At 35.8% G+C, this 5686-nt stretch overlaps 1 pseudogene; it reads right to left on the bottom strand.

Moving 5' to 3' along the window:
* Window positions 1–793: 793 nt before the first annotated feature.
* On the bottom strand, window positions 794–1198 carry LOC116567037 (annotated as a pseudogene).
* Window positions 1199–5686: the final 4488 nt, after the last annotated feature.

Here is a 5686-nt window from a genome sequence, read left to right as displayed (position 1 = left end):
ATTCTTCTTATCAATGACTGACAATAAAACGTCCCAGTTTTGACACTCTCTCTTCTACAGGAATTTTGGTGCGTATTACTGAATATGTCATTGCTTTAGGTATGTATGTATGTATGTATGTATGTATTTAGAGACAGAGATTAAGCAAGGATGAGTGAGGGGAGGGGTAGAGAGACAAGCAGAGTCTCCGCTGAGCAGGAAGTGGGAAAGATGTGGGGCTAAATCCCAGGACCCTGAGATCATGACCTGAACTGAAGGCAGATGCTTAACTGACCAAGTCACCGAGGTGCCCCATCATTGCTTTTTCTATAATCTTCTACCTATAGTATCAAGCCAGGGTAGGAAAAGGAGCCTCAAGAATGGACAACAGCCAAATTGGGAAATTGGAGCTCTTATCTACTGTGCTTTGAGACACCTCTCCTTTTCTGTTACTTATAACCAAAAGCCTCTTAAGAGAGGCAGATGACAAACAACAAGAAAACAAAATATTACTATCTTATATTAAAATATATATACTTCCTCATTACTTATGCTTAAATATAGCATAATGAATATTCTTGAGTCCTTTCTTCTTGATATCTTCAAAGGGTTTTGTTGGGTAATAGGTCTATTTATACTAATTATAAATGTCTTCTGACATCAAACTGTGCTTGCCTGTTTATTTTTTTCTAATTCCTCAGTTTGGTTTCTTCACCTCACTTGTATATACTTTCAATTTGTTGGCTTTAAATATATACACACAAGTTTATAATTAGTAACAGTGGATCTTAGTTTCTCCCTTTTTTTTTTTTTCAGTTTTATACCTTTATTTGCCAATCAGCAATTAGTTCTCATCCACATTAACTGTCTGTAGATTTTTGAAAGTGGTGACAGGTACATAGGTTACCAACGTGTACAGCTTGTTTGGTGAATCTTCATCCTCAGTACGTTTTCTGGACTACCGCACATGCATATGCTATGGAACATTCCTTGTTCCTTCGGGCTAGACAACTTTGTTGAGCCTGATGTCAGTGCACACATCTGGAGTTCCCATCTCTTTCCTGGCAAATTTCCGGATGTCTGTAAATCCCTGAGAGGCAGACTTCTCAAAACCCATTCCATGGATGTGCTTGTGAATGCTGCATGTGTATTCTCTGGTCACTACCTCATTGACGACAGAATGGCCCTTCTTTTCGTCACCCCTCTTAGTGGGAGCCATTCTGCTGGACCCTGGTTGGAAAAGTCTCCTATGGTTCAAAATAGCAGTGTTGTACATTTCATTTTCATGACTCCTAAGAGGTTTCTTTTGCTTATTTCTACATTTATGGCAATATTTTTAAATGGCTAACTTTCACAGAAATCAAATCATATGATAGAAACTTAGCATTTAGTCTGTAATGTAAGAGGCAGATGGAGCCCACCAGGCACTAAGGAAGATGATAGGTTAATTCAAAGATTTTTAAAATCTCTTTGGTCAATGCTCTAAATATCCCTAGGCATTCAGGCTCCTATTAATATCCCCCATTCTTATGGTAGACTCAGCTACTCAGACTTCCGTTTTGGTACTCATATGACTTGACTCCGTTTGTATAACATCCTTTTAGTGGTCTTAGAAAATAGTCTTTGTTCATAAGCAAATAATAAATATATGTACACCAAGCATATGCATCATCTTTTTGGTTACTAAATGAATCAGAAAGTTCCTTTAGATTCCTCTTTTTTTAACACATTTTTATTATTAAATATCTGTTTTGCATTCATACTGCTGTGAAGTCTTTTCTCCATTTTTTAGTATCTCACACTTCATTGATAATTACCATCCTCACTGTTTAACCTAATAATTGATATGTTACATTACTTCTGAAGTTACACCAAAATATTTGTTGCAAAAAGAAAATAAAAACATTTCCATTTTCAGCAGCCATTTTAAGTTAGAGAAGGTAAGGTTCTCTTTGCTGCTATCCACATTTACTTAAAGGCATGAACAAAGTGATGAATTTAGAAAAACAGGTTAAACAGATATAACCTCCAGCTTTATAACTTAGTATCTCTTGTGATCATAACTCTGGCCACCACTTGAAATAGAGACACATGCACCCACAGAGGTAAATCTCTCTGGAGCTGTCTATCTAATTAGTTTTAAATTATCTTCCAAGGCTTATTCTTTTAGCGAAAGTTTTTCTCTATTATTCCACAACATGTAACAATCTTCTACTATAACCGCAGATTGCAGATTTTTTTTTTTTTTTTTTTTTTTTTACTTTCTCCCCCTATGCTGTCAATTTTTTATTCAGGTGAGCTTCTATTTTTAGATGCATATACATTTTCAATTGTTAAGTCTTCCTGAAACATATTTTCCTTGTATCACTCTATGTCCCTCCATAGTTCTCATCTGATAATTTTGGGGGGAAGTCTTGTTTATCTGTATTTTTTAATATACATATATATATTTAATTTTTATTTATTTTTTAATTTCTTTTCAGTGTTCCAGAATTCATTGTTTATGTACCACACCCAGTGCACCATACAATATGTACCCTCCATAATACCCAACACCAGGCTCACCCAACCTCTCACCCCCTCCCCTCCAAAACCCTCAGATTGTTTTTCAGAGTTCCTAGTCTCTCATGGTTCGTCTCCTCCTCCAATTTTCCCGAACTCCCTTCTCCTCTCCACACAAGCCATTTCAGACTTACATTTTCTGTTTGCATTCTATATCTTTTTCTATTTCTTTACTTTTGATTCATCATTGTCTTATATTTAAATTGTATCTTTTTCTATAGAGTAATTCCTATTCAGTCTGTGCTGTAGTATGAATAAAGGATTTTACCTTGGACATTTTGAATGATATGTTGCTTTTTAACTGGAGTAGTTCAATAATTACTACTTAGTGTAATTACTGACATGGTTGAATTTAGGTCTACTAAATTCAGTTATTTACCATTTGTTTTTCTGACTCTTTTCCCTTATTTTATTTCTCAGTTCCATCTTTTCTGACATCTTCTGAATTATATGAATAATGCTAAATTATGTATTGGTTTATGGCTTCTAGTTGCCCTAGAAATTACAATATACATATCAAATCTTTCCGTGTTGGCTTCTTATGCTATTGCTATTGAAATATGAAAGGCTTGCAACCATGTAGATTCTTCCCTCCCTCTATGATCTTTAGGTATAGTCATGCTATTTGTTACATATGCATACACTGTAGACCTCACCTCAAGATTTTATATATGTGTATGTGTATAACTTAAATAGAAAAATACCAGCTGTTTAGTATTTCTCCAGTTATGGTCTCTAATTCCTATAGATTCATGTTTCTCTCTGGTATTATCTCCTTGTAGGCCAAAGAACTTCCTTTAGAAATACTTAAAGAACAGGTCTTCTGTTCGTGAAATCTTTTAGTTTTTTTCATCATTTGAAAATGTCTTTACTTTGCCTTCATTCCTGAAACATATTTTCTCAGGATATGGCATTTTAGGTGGAAAGGTGTTTTCCACCAAAATTTTAAAGGGCATGTGCTGGTATCATTGGTCTCTATGTATATGATGAGCAATCTGAGGTGGTTTGAATTGTCCTGTATATAATGTGTTATTTTCTCAGGTTACATTGAAGCCTTTTCTCTTAAGTTTTGAAATTCAGGAGTTTCACTTGTGCTATGTCTGTATGTGTGCATATACGTGTATTTGTTGTTTTTGTTTCTAAAGTTCCTCCTGTTTGGAGTTCATTGAATTTCCTGAATCTCTAAGTGTATGTTTCTCATCCAAATTTGGTAAATTTTGGCCATTATTGCTTCAATTTTTTTTTCCTGTTCTAGTAACTTTCTCTTCTCTTTCTGATACTTCAGTAGCATTAATGGTAGTTCTTTTGATGTTACCACTATGTCTTTGAAACTTCATTCACTTTTTTTTTCTTCCAAACTGTTCTCTTTTCTGTCTTCAGACTGAATACATTCTATAGGTCTATGTTCAAGTTCAGTCATTCTTTTCACTTTCATCTCCATTCTCCTATTCAGTCCAACAAGTAACTTTTTAAAACTCCTATATATTTATTTTTTTATTCTAACGTTTCCATTTTCCTCTACTTTTTAAAATATTTTATATATTTATTTGACAGAGAGATTGACAGAACCAGGGAGCACAAGTGGAGAGACTATGGAGTGGCAGAGAGAGAAGGAGAAGCAGTCTCCCTGCTGAGGAAGGAGCCTGACATGAAGCTCAATCCCAGGATGCTGTGATCATGTCCTGAGCTGAAGGCAGACACATAAGTGACTGAGTCACCCAGGCACCCCTCCATTTTCTTACTTATAGTTTCTAATTCTATTCTGAGAACTTCCATTCTTTTATTAATTTAGTGAAGCATATTTACAATAGCTGCTTTAAAATTTTGTCTGATAATTACACTATCTAGATTTACTCAGGTTTAGCAACTGATTTTGTTTCTAGTAAGAGTTGGTCAGATATCTGTTGCTCTTTGTGTGTTCAACAATTTTGAATCGTACTCTGTAAGTTTCGTTTTGAATGTTATGTTGGGCAGAGCCTCTCCTCAGGAGAATGTTAGGTTTTTGTTTTGTTTTGTTGGTTTTATTGGGCAAAAAGCTCTGGTAGTTTCAGGAAATAAGCACTCACAGTATAATTTTTAGTTCATTTTTCAAAGCCTAGGCTTGTTTGGATTTGTCCATGTGTGTTCCACTGAGAAATTAATCTGAGACCTGGGCCACTGTTAAATAACTGTGCAGTTCTCAAAGACTTTGCTACGTTGCTTGCCTTTTTATTGTTGTTGTTCAGTGTATGAGCCCAGGAGTGAACTTTAAACTTGTTCTTATTCACATATGGAAATAGGGTACTAGACTTCTCTGTTTGCTCTCCAGGAGTCTCTCCACAGTCTTCAGCTTGAACAGACCCCCATTTACCATTTCTTTTCTTCAGAAAAATAAGGTATCTGAGTATTGTGGGCTGAACTGCTTCTCACTACAAAAATATGTTAAAGTCCTAACCCCAAGTACTTGTTAATTGACCTTAATTGGAAACAGGGTCCTTGTAGATGTAATAAATATATAAGTTAGATGATTTCTTATTGGAATCAGATGGGCCTTTAATCCAATATGACTAGAGGGGCAGCTCAATCAGTTAAGTGTTTGCCTTTGGCTCAGGTCATGATCTCAGGGTCCTGGGATCAAGCCCTGCATTGGGCTCCCTGCTCAACCGGGAGTCTGCTTCTCCCTCTCCCTCTGTCCCTCTGCCCCTCTCCCCTGCTCATGTGCCCCCCTCCCAAATAAATAAATAAAATCTTTAAAAAAATTCAATGTGACTGGAATCTTTTCTTTTTTTTTTTATCTTTATAAGAGGATAAGACACACAGACACACACAGAGATGAGAATGTCATGTCATGAATGACAAGGACACATAGGAAGAAGATGGCCATGAGATATGGAGGCAGAGATTAGAGGGGTATATCTACAAGCCATGAAACACCAGATTGCCTGCAAATACCAGAAGCTAGGAGAGGCAATAAGTAAATAAAAATAAAATTAAAAATTAAAAAAGATTCTTCCCTAAAGGTTTAGAGGAAACATGAACCTACAGATGGGTTGATTTTGGGGTTCTGGTCTGCAAAGCTGTGAGAATAGCTTCAATTGTTTTAAGCCATTGAATATGTGGTACCTTGCTATGGCATCCCTGGGAAACTCCTACGTTATATTTTCCT

The sequence above is a fragment of the Mustela erminea genome, chromosome 1, assembly GCF_009829155.1.
Source record: "Mustela erminea isolate mMusErm1 chromosome 1, mMusErm1.Pri, whole genome shotgun sequence".
In the NCBI taxonomy this organism is placed as follows: Eukaryota; Metazoa; Chordata; class Mammalia; order Carnivora; family Mustelidae; genus Mustela; species Mustela erminea.
The sequence above is the reverse complement of the archived record's forward strand: the minus strand, read 5'-3'. Positions and strand labels throughout refer to the sequence as shown.